We start from the raw sequence: 14,743 nt of genomic DNA on the forward strand, positions 1-14,743 counted from the left end.
GGCTTATCAGACACAACTTAGAATAGATTTACAAGGAGATCCTGCTGAGAACTATGTCTAGATATTCATATTGCAACAGAACAAAGGGTGGGGGAAAAATGTATACATGTAAGGATAACTTGATCCTCTTGCTATATAGTGGGAAAAAAATAAATTAAAAGAAAAAGAAAATTGACAGAACACAGTAAACCAGCTGTAATGAGAAAATAAATAAAATCATGATATATATAAAAAAAATAATAATAATACTTAGGGAATGTAAACAAATACAACTCAGCCTGAGAGACAGACAATGAACCAGGAGAGAGTAGTGCTGGGAAGACAACAAAGGAAAGAGTTTCAAAGAGGGATGTGAGGTTAGTCAAATGCAGCAGCCTGAAAGCTGTACATTGGCCACAGCAAAAACCAAAACATGCCCTTCTTTTTTCTGCTCTAACTACTCGTTTCCCTTCTGCTCCCTTTGGGGGCCTCCAGAACCCCCAGGCTTTTGTTTATTTCAATTTATATTTTATTTTTTGCTTTTTAGGGCTGCACCTGTGACATATGGAGGTTCCCAGGCTAGGGGTTGAACCAGAGCTACAACTGCTGGCCTACACCACAGCCACAGCAACGAGGGATCTGAGCCGTGTCTGTGACCTACACCACAGCTCACGGCAACACCAGATCCGTAACCCACTGAGCAAGGCCAGGGATTGAACCCGCATCCTCATGGATAGTAGTCGGGTTCATTTCTGCTGAGCCACAACAGGAACTCCAAACCCCCAGCTTTTTGTAAACAAATTCTCCCATAGCCTCAAACTCTTCACAGTCAGTCCACACATTTCCTGCCTCATCTGAAATCTGGGTCTCTGCCTTTGCCTGCAGCTTCTTATGAAAGTACAGCTTTCTGGAAGTATTCGCAAGGGGATGAGGTTCATCCTCCCACATCAGAACTAACCTCTTAGGGTCCAGAACTGGTCTTGGGAATGGATTTCTTACCTCTTCTTACATTAAAAAAACTCTCCACCATGGAAAGCGGTGGACAGCTGGACTAGGGTTGTTCCATTTCCATTTGGCAAATCAGCTATTCCTCCCTTCTTATGACTGCTGTCCATGACCTAAAGGATCATTAAAACGCTGGCACCTGACTTTCAGTTTGTATTTCTATGTCAAGTCCACCATCATCCTTATGATTTCAGTGTCTCTTTTAATGAAACATCTAGCATTGGTATCAAAGTCCCTTATTCTTTATCATAACATCTTTCATATCCCACTTCTGCAGCTGATTTTGCAGCCCCACCCTGGATTTTGTGATTGCTGAGAACTCTACCACCTATGTTCTCCTAAACTCCAATCCTTGGATTCACAGCTTCTTCTACCTCCTTCTCTTGACCCACCCCATTCTCTTGACCCTCTTGACTTCAACTCTCCCAGGCAGTGGGCTGAGGTCTAATATACTCTGCTTGGACTCTGAACCCTTGCTCATTTCCCTGACCTCATCTCCCCACCCTATAATCCATCTTTCACTTTCTATAGCCTTCTTCTGACCATGGCATGACTCCATTAAAATTCATCCAATGGCTCCCTTTCCTTATAGAGTAAAATAAGTAAAACCTCACAGCAGGGCAGGCTCTCCCACTGGAACTTCAAAGACCTTTCTCAGACTGGTGTCCCCTGTCCCTCTAGCCTCATGTTTTCCATGCCCCTCCCTTCATGCCCAAGACACACCTGTGCAACACACACAAGCCACCCATCAATGCCACATCAATACTGCTGCCAGAAAAGTCACCATCTATCATTAACCCTCATCCCTTCCAACTCAGCCCTCTAAACCCACTTCCAGCTTTATCATCTCTATCCTGGGCTAATCGCTACGATTCATTGATTCAGCATCCCTATGCCCAGTGTGTCCACTGTATTCCAGGCCTTGATTACAGATCTTCTGAGATTACTATGCACCTGGGTGTTATTTCTCTGATTCTCAATAGATGTCATCCTTTCAAAGAATGTGTCAGTGAGTATTTCATATCTTTCCCCCCCCAGAGCCTGGCCAGTAGAGTCAATGTTGTCAATAAATGCTTGCTGATTGTTCATATAATAAATTAAAGATTTATAAAAATAAGAAATGAGGGGAAAAGTGGAGGCTAAAGGATTCTGAGTAGGTATGTTAGCTAATAAATTTGAAATTAAAAGACCCAGATTCAAATTCCAATTTACCACTTACTATTATATGATCTGGGACAAACCACTAGAAATAATAGGACATTCATTAAGTACTTGTCACATGTCAGGAACTGTCCCATTCAAGCCCCATAATAAGTCTTTACCAACCTCATTTTAGAGAGGAGAAAATAATGGCTACCTACTTGAGGAACTGGCCCTAAATCACAGCTCTAACCTAAGCTAATGTCCAGAAACCCATAGTGTTACCACCCTGTCCTATGCCACCATGTCCTGACTCTTGCAACCCCTTCCAGCCTACTTTAGTGGGTTGTTGTAGGGATGGAAACAAGTTAAAATGCATCAGAGAAAAGTGAATTTCAAATGTGAGTTCTTATTATGTGTAAAGTCATTAATTCACCAGCCCTCCCTCTAACCGCCCCCCCACAAAGCCAATCATTTGAACATCTTTAGTAGCTTAAAAGTAGCTGTTACATAGAATGTGAATTCAACACAGGACTGGAGTCAATTGCAGTTTCTGGTAAAGTTAATCTGCTCTAACTCATTATTAGTATGATTATCATTATGATGATTATTAGATAAGAATCAAAATCATTTCTGCCTCAGAGAAATGATTTCTTGAGCCCAAAATACAAAGACCATCCTCCCCAACCTCAGAGGTGGCATAATAAAGAGCTCCTGGAGTAATCTTTGCTGAGTTGCATTGTCAGTGCTCTCCTAAGGGACACCCTTCGCTCTAATTGCTCCAGTCTGACTCTGCCTGTTGAGCTACCTGAATTAAGTGGGAGAATTGGAATTTTCAGTGGAACCATCTGGGACATCACCTTTACCCTCCCCAGAGTGCAGCCCAGCCCATTGCTCATTACAGTGGAGGCCCCCATCACCTCCACCCACCTCCTCTTATGAGTGTGCAAGTCTCTTTCTCCTGCTGGAAGCTGGGCAGAGCATTTAGTGAATGGGTAGGAGAAGAGAGGCCAATGCTCACTGTACCTGATCACCAGAACCTCAAAATTCAACTTTTTAACATCACAACCTGCTTAGAGGAGGTGCCAAGCTTTGAATTAACCATCACTGGGCTCCAAGTTAGAAGCCCAGAGTTCCATACCCTTCTGCTACTTATTATTTATATGGAATTTAGCAATCATGTGTACTCACCCAAGAGAGAGGAACGTAGGTACCCCATGAGCCAACAGAGAGGAGGGCTACCTTGTTCGGGTGGAGGGAGGTGTTGGAGGGGTTTCCAGGAAGGCTGACTTAGTTTTTTCAAAATGAACCAGAATTTGGGAGAGAAGCAAGATCGTGTCCATGAAATGTGGGTGGCCAGCAAGAGAACCTGGGAGTTGGGGAAGAGTGTACCTGCGTGTGGAGGAGCTGAGGAACTGAAACGTCAGGTATGGGTGAAGGGAAATCCCTGGGCAGTGTGGAGTAGGGATGATCTGCAGAGACTCTGAACTTCAGAAGAGTCAGCTTTGATACTGCAGAGAGTTGGAGGTAATCACAGCTGGAGGCAGGGAGACAAGTCAATAAGCCTCTACATTAACTGAGGCAAGATATGAAGAAGGAAGTGACAGCAGAGATGGAGGAGATAAATTTCTTTTGAATTAGTAAAATAAAAATAAGAGGCCAAAACAAAACTATTAAAGAGAGGAACTGAGCAGGAAGGAACCAGAGGAACAGTCCAGGTTGGTCTGTAGCATCATAAAACTGGTCCCCTTAGAACCCCTCTGCAAGTGTCTTCATGTTATCCAATAATGGATAACTCTTGAGCAACATAAGGTAACACACACACTCATGCATCTGCACACTCATGTGTACAAAAACATACATATGTGAATGTCCATCCATATATGTGAGCACATGTGAACTTGCACACCTACACACTAACACAAACATATATTGCACCACACATAAATGAGTATATACATGCACATACACAAACATACTTGTGCAAGAACACACAAGAACCCCCATGCACATGCACTATCAATCCATTAAAGAAAATACTTCCGGGAGTTCTCATTATGGCTCAGCGGAAACAAATCTGACTAGCATCCATGAGGATGCAGGTTCAATCCCTGACCTCGTTCAGTGGGCTAAGGATCTGGCATTGCTGTGAGCTATGTTGTAGGTCATAGATGTGGCTCAGATTTGGTGTTGCTGTGTCTGTGGCATAGGCCAGCAGCTACAGCTCCAGTTCAACCCCTAGCCTGGGAACCTCCACATGTCATGGGTTCGGCCCTAAAAATAAAAGGAAAAAAAGCAGAGAAGATACTCCTAATATCCCCACTTTGCAGATGAAAAAATAGAAGCATAAGAAATTAAGTAATAGCCCACTGTTGCACAAATATTAATTTCCTATTAGAAAAGGACGCAAGGAGTTCCCGTGTGGCTCAGTGGTTAATGAATCTGACTAGGAACCATGAGGTTGCGGGTTCGATCCCTGGGCTTGCTCAGTGGGTTAAGGATCTGGCGTTGCCATGAGCTGTGGTGTAGGTCACAGACGTGGCTCGGATCCCGCGTTACTGTGACTCTGGTGTAGGCCAGCAGCTACAGCTCTGATTAGATCCCTAGCCTGGGAACCTCCATATGCCATGGGAGCGGCCCAAAAAATGGTAAAAAAAAGACAAAAAGAAAAAAAAAAGAATAAAAGAAAAGGACACAAGAATTCTGTTTAAAAAATAAGCAAGCAAAGTGCTATGAGAAAAACAAATACTATGTTTTTGAATGTTACCCTTAAAACAAGATACAGAAAGCTGAAGAGTGGAAAAGTGGGCAGAGATATATAAGCAGATAAAAATCTTAAAGAAGTATTGTGATACTAATATTTGATAAAATAGAAATCAGTTATGGGCAAAATAGACCAAAAAGGTGCTAAAAAATAATAAGATTAACATTAAGGATAATAATTTAATATTGAACAACATGAACAAAGATATTAATATTAACAAACATAACTTACAGTGAAAAGATACTAGTCATCAATCTTTGCACATTGAAAAATATTGCATCAAAGTATGTAAAGCACATACTATTAAAAGAAAAACTTGCAGAAGAATAAATTTACAAAAGCACAATGAAGTTGGGAGATTTCTTTGTCAGAGAGACAAAGCCAACAGTATGTAAGTATATAAAGAGGGAGAGATTTATTTTTTAGGAATTGGCTCACGGCATTGTAGAGGCTGACAATTCCAAAATCTTCAGGGTAGGCCAGCAGTCTGTAGACTCAGGGAAGAGTGGCAGTTCAAGTCCAAAGGCTGGTGGAATTCCCTTCTTCTTGGGGCATGTCAGTCTTTTTCTACTAAGGTCTTCAACTGATTGAATAAGTCCCACCCGCATTATGGAAAACAATTTGCTTTACTCAGAGTCTACTGATTTAAATGTTATTAGCATCTAAAGAATATCTTCATACTAATATCTATAGTGAGGTTTGACCAAATATTTGGGTAACATGGCCTAGATAAGAAACTGAACACATAAAATTAACTATCATAATACCTTTATAAATACTCAGAATATAAAATAAAAGCAAAGTAAAAATACAGGTGTTGTGAATAATATATTACAAGGGAACTTTAATTTCATATATTTATTTATGCATATGTATTTATGCATACATGTGATTATTTATATAGCTGAACTCCAAAAGCGTAGCTTACACAACTCTTTCTCGTGGCCCATGCCACACTTCAAAAATACTGATCATATTTCATAAAATAACTAAATAAAAAAGAACTAAAAGAATTAAATAAAAACTGTAGAAGCCAGAGTGAATATGCTAAAACTTAATTCTATTATTTATATCGAAATGCTCTAACCACTTTGAAATTACTTTAAAAATCCTCTCTCATAAATAATTCTTAGATCAAAGAAGGAATAAAATTTTCATTTGCATGTGACTTAGAAAAGAGCAAATACATATTGGGTGAGTTCAAAACTAATCTCAAAGGAAAGCTAATGAATCTCAGGTGCTTTCAGCATTAAACTCAAATGAATGGAAATAAATATGACCACCTCCTCTAACTAATGGATTAAAAAGGGAAATCTTAAATAAATCAAATTTTAAGAAAAAAAACTTAAATAGATAAATAGCCTAGAAAAAAAATAGCTAGACATATTTTACAAAAATTGAATAGCTTCAATAACAGCATCAGGCCCAGAGAGTTTTATAGGCAAAGATATTTCAAACCTTTTAAGAGGCAGAACACTTCCCTGTTACATCAGATATAACATTTTATGATTTCTTATTCATTTAAAAACCTGGAATAAGCCAGATTTTGAAAAATATCCTCCAAAATAAACAAAAAACAAATCTTCTTTTTAAATATACATTTTAAAAAATTTAAAAGACCATTTTAACAATCTAATTGAACTTAATTTCATATTAGAATATAAAGAATAAAATTCATATTTGATGAAGAATAAGAAAACTTTTGATGAAATTCAATTAAACATAGGATGTTGTCTTAACATGAAAATGAGTATCTCTTAGAGAGGTCCAGCATGGAACAGGGTAGGTTTCTTGCCAAAAATGTAGACTCCTAAGCCTTATCAAAGACCTCTACACTCTGGAAATGAACTATCAACTTATGTATTTTTAATGGAAAGACAAATAATTGTTATGCATGCCAAAGTTTGAGAACCACTAATCTAAGCCAATTTAGCTAGTGGCATAGTTAACAGTGAAATAATAAAGGCCTTTCCCATTAAAGTCAGGAAAAAATATAAGGACGTCTACTTTCAGCACAATTAATTAATCGCAAGTCTAGAAGTTTGCTTATTGAACTAAGAAACACAAAATAAGAAATAACAGATATAAATATTTGAAAATAAGACCCAACATTATTATTGTTTGAATAATTATCATCTGGTCAACTCCAATGAGCGAAAGATTCTTCGTAATGAGTAAGAGCATTCAGGAATTTGCCTGGATAAAAATCGGATATACAAAAGTAAAGAACTTTCTTACACACTAGCAATAACTGGCTAGAAAAACAATAGAGAGAAAGGATTCAATTTACTGCAGAAAAAATAGATGTATAGGAATAAACTTATCCAAAATTGTTTAGAGGCACTGTAAAAAAGACTTTAAAACTTTACAAAGGCACATAAAAATATATTTGAATAAACAGAAAGAAATAACATTTTCTTAGAAAGAAAGACTTAATAGCATAAAATACCAATTAACCCATAAATGATTTAGACGTCCGTCATCAAATTTTTAAAACTTGAACACTATTGTCTAAAAATACCTAGAAAAATAAACACATAAGATTAGCCATAAAAATTACCGTAAAGAAACGTGAACACAAAAGACTAGCTAAAAAATTATGAACATTTAATCTACCTGATATCAAAATCTATCCTTTGTGTCTCAGCGTGTTAAGGATCTGGTGTTGTCACTGCAGCCGTATGGGTCAGTGCTGTGGCCTAGGGATTTCCACAGCCAAATGAAAAATGAATAAAATCTATCTTAAAGCTACCGGAACTAAAATGATTTATTATTGGTGCAGAAATAGTTGGAAAAGCAATTGACATAAGAGAATGAAAACTACAATACTTTATTTCTTCCTTCATGTATCCCCTTCATACCTGCAATCTCTAGAGGCTGGAGTGTCCAGTGTTCCATCTTAAAACTCTCCCTCTGTTATATTCCTCCCTGGGTGACATTGTCTCTTTTCATGGCTTCAAATATCTCTGCAATTCTGAACAGTAAATATGGATTCCTTGCACCTATCTGTCCTAAAACTTCAGAAGTCTATGCCCTTTTTCCTGCTCAACATCCCCTTGGATGTCTGGAAAATATCACAAATGTTGCTTATTCAATTCCAAATAGTTTTTCTTTTTTCTTTTTTTTTTTTACATAAATTACTTCTCCCCTAATTCCTCAGTCTTAGAAACAATCACCTCCATCCTTTTAGCTGCTCACATCAAAAGCTCTAGAGATATATTTTGATCCCTCCCTTTCTCTCAAACCCCATATCTAATCCATTAGGCAATCTGGTGGACACATCTTCAAAATATATCTTGTATACAACCACTTCTCATCATCTTTGTTATCACCTGGAACCCCACAAGAACCTCCACACTGGTCTATCTGTGGCCCCTCGTACTTCCTTCGGCTGATTTCCTATATAGCATCCAGAATGAATCTTGTCAACCCAGTAACTGGCTACATCATCCCTCTGCTCAGAACCCACTAATAACTTCCATTACACTTAGGAGAACTATCCTTACTTTGGCTCCCAGATGCTCTGGAGCTGACTCTACTGGTGTACAGGGAAGTGTTCAACAACCAGGGAGTTCTCTGTGTTCCCTTACCACTGTGGCTCAGTGGTGAGGAACCTGACTAGTATCCACCAGGACGCAGTTTCAATCCTTGGCCTTACTCAGCGGGTTAAGGATCCAGCATTGCCAAGAGCTGTGGTGTAGGTCACAGACGTGGCTCAGATCTGGTGTTGCTGTGACTGTGGTGTAGACTGGCAGCTGCAGCTCCAATTTGACCCCTAGCCTGGGAACTTCCATATGCTATGGGTGTGGCCTTAAAAAGACTCCCCCCCAAAAATATTTAGCAACCAGGAAAAAAAATGTATGCACATAAATTCATAACTTTACTATATTTTAGTGATATAAAGTATGTGTAGCAGATATTTGCAAATACAAATAAACTCTCCAGTATTCTTCATTATAAATTCCATATAATAAGGTAATTCTCACAAAATTCTTTTATTGTTTTTTTCTGACACACTCCTGTAACCTTAGCCAACTTATGACTGCAAGTGATGAATGAGTATAGTTTCAAAATAAACATTGGTTGATATATTTCTTTATATTAATAAGTAAACAGAAGGTAAAAACATATGCTGGAACTCCCCTTGCTCATCAGTGATGCAAAGCATTTTTTGTTGAATTGGATCATAATTTTTAAATATTGAAGTTCCTTGGGTTTTTGTTTGTTTGTTTCTTTGTTTTTGGTGCATTCACAATGTAGCAGATAGAAACACAAACACTTAAGTTTAATCTACATTATTGACATTTTTCTCCATCCCTTTAAGTATAGACAGCCAGCAAAATGATCAACGAGGCCCTGATTTGTAGAATTTGCTGATTTCTGTGCTGTGAATATTCTCACCATAGCTGACTTCATGGTACCAACATAATACCATTGAATTGTGAAGAGATGTGCTGTAACCCCCCATTATGTAGTTTCCAACACACAGACACAATAGACACAATTAACTTCAAGAGCACACAGTCAAAAGTAGAAAAAACAATTAGAAAGTAATTTGAGTATATTTTACCTTCATTTATAAGACAGTGTACTTAATTATAAGTTCATACAGGGTAATTTAATTTTTAATAATGGCTATGTTTAACAACTGGCTCTCAATATTCTTGAAAATTTGGCAACTGGCTCTGTTGGGCAGGTAACAGCAGCCTCCAGCACACCAGTGCCTGGCTTCCACTCCAGTCTCACTACTTATGTCCCTACCTTACTCTGCTCTGCCTACAACAGACTCCCAGCACCTTCAACACGCCCAGCACACTTCCACCACAGGGCTTCTGCACATGCTGCTCCTTCTGCCTGAAAACCCCTCCTGATGGTCCCACCACCCACTCCCCTTTGCTCTCAGAAGGCGCCATCCATTCCTGGGCATCCAGCTACAGCAACCCTCCAGGATCTCCCTACGCCTGTACTTTTCTTCTCAGAATTAATCATTACCTATTTTGCATATCTTGTTTGTTCATTGTGTGACTCCTCTTCCCTCCAATAGAAAGTAATCCTAGGAGGCAGGTCATTATCTCATTCGTCTCTGCTACATCCCTGCCTAGAATGGTGCCTGGCATATGGTAGCATCTATAAATTTTCTGTTAAGTGAATTCAGGAATGAGCTTAATGCTAACAAAATTAGAATTCGACATGTCAAAAAATATATAAAGGAAATCATAGAAATGGACAAAAGAGCAATACCATCAATATATAGAAGCGCTTCCAAGTTGATTGTAAATCAAAACATGAACATACGACTGGTAAAACCAAAGGACCTGGACAGGCATGAAGTAAAAGATGAGAATTGAACATTTGAAAAATATTCCGTGTTTCATTATCAAAGAAACACAGATTAAAGCATAAACTTTTGGAAAGTTTTCTAGAAAATTTGTATATATTAAATACAAATATATTGTATATATTGAGTATAATTATATATATATTATATATATACAATAATTCAACTTTGGCCTAATGAACCCCTACACCCTTCAAGTGGAGATATAAACTAGTATAGTCTTTTTGAAGGACAATTTGTTGTTTTTTAAAAAATATATAGACTTCCTATGTCTATGATCCAACCTTTCTACTTCTATGAATTTATACTACTAAGGACATAATCAAGAATTTATGCAAGGTGGGCATACACTACCACAATGCTGTTTATAATATTAAAATGACAAAAACAGGAAAAGAAGGGGGAAGAATAAGATCAAAATATTCAACAACCAGAAATTAGGAAAAAAAATGATGGTAATTCTATGAAATAGAATATGTATAGCCATTAAAAATGGAGTTAAGGAGAAATATTTAATAACATAAAAAACCAAGAGCATATTGTTAAGTGAAAATCACATAGTACAAAATAGTTCATAGAGTAATATTACACAAGTAAAAAAATATATAACCAGGGAAATCAACTAGAAGGAAATAATAATAAAATATTCACAACAAATACATTTGAATAGTAGGATTAAGGTGATTTTTTATTTTGTTTTTTGTTTATACCAATTTTTTAATTCTCTACAATAGGAATTTGTCATATTTGTAATTAGAAAAATTTTAAATAGTGTTTTTAACAATTAAGGAGAGAAAGAAATTGCCTTTTAGAAATTCCCAAGATGCTCAGAACTAGTCAAGAAGCCACACCCAGGAAGCACAGGAGGAGACAAGTGAGAAAGAAGATGGGAGAAGGAGTGTGGGTATCTTCTGAGTTCTCCTTCCTGACCTCCAAGGAAGAAACATGGCCAAGGAGCAGAGAGAGCCAGATTGCTTTTATTTGGGTATCACTAGCCAAAGGCTCTCAGTTTAAATGACCTGAGCCTTTCCTAAACTCTTTCTTTAACCCCAAAGGAGATTCTGCAGAGAACTACCTAGACTTACTGGACTGGAGGGGCCCTGCTGAATAAACTTGCCCACAGAAAGGGAAGATTTTGGAGCAGCTGCTCGAAAGTCAATGCCTGCACATCGCCGAAGGACCCTTGTCCCAGAGCTGTACAGTCCAGAATCACATGATCAGAGCCACAGGTGATTGCTGGTTGCCCACAATGTCATGCCTGCATCTCTGGCTGACCCACCCTTGCCTCACTGTGGGACAGCCTTAGAGCATCCCTTTATCCTGCCTGGTCCCAGTGGTAGGCCCACAAAATGAACCCATGCTGATCCCACTTGATTTTTTAATCAAGATGCTAATAAGTATACTAATGATAAGAAGGGAGGGCAGTTTTTTTAAATGTCAGAGAACGTGAAAGAGCAAGTGGAGAGAATGTCAGAATGTGAGAATCAGGCAAGGCAGGGGCAGTGACAATGGCTCAAAGGCATAATTGTACCCTCTGTTGTGATGTTCTGCAGGGAGCTTGCTGCCACATGGTCCAAGCAAGACTAAGAGAGGAAGAGTCTGATTAGACCGGCTCTGCCTGCTGAGGCAGGACAGAAAGCAAAGGCAGACCTTTCCCCAAGGCACAAGGAGGCCTGGGAGCAGATTACAAAGATTATAAGAGCCGAGCCCCAAGCATCTTTCCTATGGCCAGCTTCTCTCATGCAATGAGCAATTTAACCCCGCAGGGGTTGTCTGAGCTCTGACAATATCAGAAGTTGGAGGGCAGTCAAAAATGTCCTGAATTGGATGAGGAGAAGAGTATTTAATGGAAGTACATTCAAAGAAAGATCCTCAGCTATTTGGGGCTTGAGAACTCAAACCATCCTCAGAGCTGAGAATGTTCAATTTTGGTGACCAGCATGGGGATTTACCCTGAAGCTCTTAGATCCACCAATTGATCCACTGCCAGGCTGGGACCCCTATCACAAGAAGGCACCCATATTTGCCTAGAGACGTCTATCTCTGCAGATATTTTGCTGAAGTTTGAAGACCAGCCTTATGCCCAGTGCCAAACATTACAGAAACCCTCAAAAATGTAAGGCAGAGGAGTTCCCATCGTGGCTCAGTGGTTAATGAATCTGACTAGGAACAATGAGGTTGCAGGTTTGATCCCTGGCCTCACTCACTGGGTTAAGGATCCTCCGTTGCTGTGACCTGTGGTGTAGGTCGCAGATCCAGCTTGGATCTCGTGTTGCTATGGCGTAGGCTGGTGGCTACAGCTCTGATTGGACCCCTACCCTAGGAACCTCCATATGCCGCAGGTGCGGTGCTAGAAAAGACAAAAAGACAAAAAATAATAATAATAATAACTGTAATTAATTACTACATAAGCCCATGAATTTAATTTCCTTTTCCCCCCAATTCCCTTTGCAATGGTCACAATAAAGAGAAAAATGACAAGTAAAAAAATCCTTCTAAAATAATAGGGAAGATCTTGAACAAATTAGTCGCTTAATCCTCCAGATTGAGCAATCGTGTGCCAGTTTCTGTTGCCACAAAAATGAAGGAAAAGCATCCTTGGGAAGCTAAGTTAGGGGAGATTTCCCAGCAAAATGTCCCATACCTGATACTCCAAGCTCACAGAAAAAGTTTTAAAACTGGCGGGGTGGATTAAGGAGCAGATAGTGGAGGAATTCCACTCTTTTGAAACGTTGAAAGTAGCCCCAAAGCGTCCCCAGAGAGCATCTTCCTAGAATGTCCATGCACCGTTCACATGGCCCTCGGGTCTATGGAGTTGTTCTTGGGCCTTAAAGACAGGTCCTGGCTCCCAGAGAGTGTCCTGGTGAGCAGATCACTTCCACTGGTCAGCACATTATTTCTTTCATGTCATGGTATGAGACTGAACCATCAGAATAGTGTTGACACACTGATTTGGGTGACTGTCCCTTATGTTGGATTCACATGAGTTCAGGTCTCTGGGCTACCATAACCCTTGGGCTTAGACAGTAGGTAGGGAATGGTGCATAGGCATTTAGCCATCAAGGCTCCAAATGGATGCCAGCACCATCCTTTAGCATCAAAGGATGCTAGAGTTGGAGGCATGCATATTTCACCCTGTGCACCCACCACCTCCTGCAGGTTCTCATGAGGTATCGGGCAGTCCTCTGGGCATGACCAGGCCCATCCCTTCTGGGAACCTTTAAAGATCATTGTTTGAAAATGCCAAAGGGCCCTTTCAACTCACGTACTTTCTCACCCAATATATTCATGGCATCATGTTCTTCTGGATCAGGCTTAATCTGTGCTGAATGACAGACAGACATCCTTTGGAGCATGGGACCACTTTTCATGTCCTGCCTATAGGCCCCTTGCATCCTTTCTGCTTACAATGGGACTGCTGTCAATATGGAAAGAGATCATGTTCTAGGAATGGGATTACAGCTCAAAGAGTTCAAGGGAAGGCACTGTTGGAAGATGTATCATTCTACATTTATGCTACAAATTTTCAAGGTATAAATTTAACATGCCCAGAAAACGAATTATCATTCACATTTCCTGTCACACCTGAGGAAGACTTGCATGGATGGCAACCAAAACAAAGCACAGTAATAGCCTTTGAGACTCCTTGGAAACCAGTATGCACAGGCAGCTTTGAATAATGCAGCATCACAAGAAACAATATAATGCAGCCTTAGACAAGGCCATTAGGGAACTTCAGAGTCAAGAAGATCTAGATTGTTTCAGTGCAAATGGCTTTTTTCTTTAATTTTTCAAACTTTATAAAATTGAAGTATAGTTAATTTACAATGTTGTGTTTGTTTGGGGTGTACAATGCAGTGATTCATTTACATATATATATATATATATACATATATATTCTCTTCTGCTATAGTTTATTACAAGATACAGAATATAGTTCTCTGTGCTATACAGTAGATCCTTGTTACCTACCTATTTTATATATAGTAGTGTGTATATATTAGTCCCCAACTCCTAATTTATCTCCCTCCCCACCCTACTATCCCCTTTGGTAACCATAAGTTTGCTTTTTATATCTGTGAGTCTATTTCTGTTTTGTAAGTAAGTTCATTTGTATCAGTTTTTAGATGCCTTTTACAAGTGATATCATATGATATTTGTCTTTCTCTGTTTGACTGACTTAGTATGATAATTTCTAGGTCCTTCCATGTTGCTACAAATGACATTATTTCATTCTTTCTAATGATTGAATAATATTCTTGTGTGTGTGTGTGTGTATTACCACATCTTCTTTATTCATTCATCTTTCAATGGACATTTAGGTTGCTTCCATATCTTGGCTATTGTGAATAGTGTTGCAATGAACACATATTTTTGAATTATAGTTTTGTCCAGAAGTGGGATTCCTGGAGCATATGGTAGCTCTGTATCTAGTTTTCTGAGGAACCTCCATACTGTTTTCCACAGTGGTTGTACCAATTTACATTCCCACCAACTGTGTAGAAGTGTTTCCTTTC

The sequence above is a fragment of the Sus scrofa genome, chromosome 13 (genome assembly GCF_054392235.1).
Source record: "Sus scrofa isolate SSC_HxYL_T2T_F1_AM1 chromosome 13, Sscrofa_HxYL_maternal_Yorkshire_Landrace_v2.0, whole genome shotgun sequence".
Lineage (NCBI taxonomy): Eukaryota > Metazoa > Chordata > Mammalia > Artiodactyla > Suidae > Sus > Sus scrofa.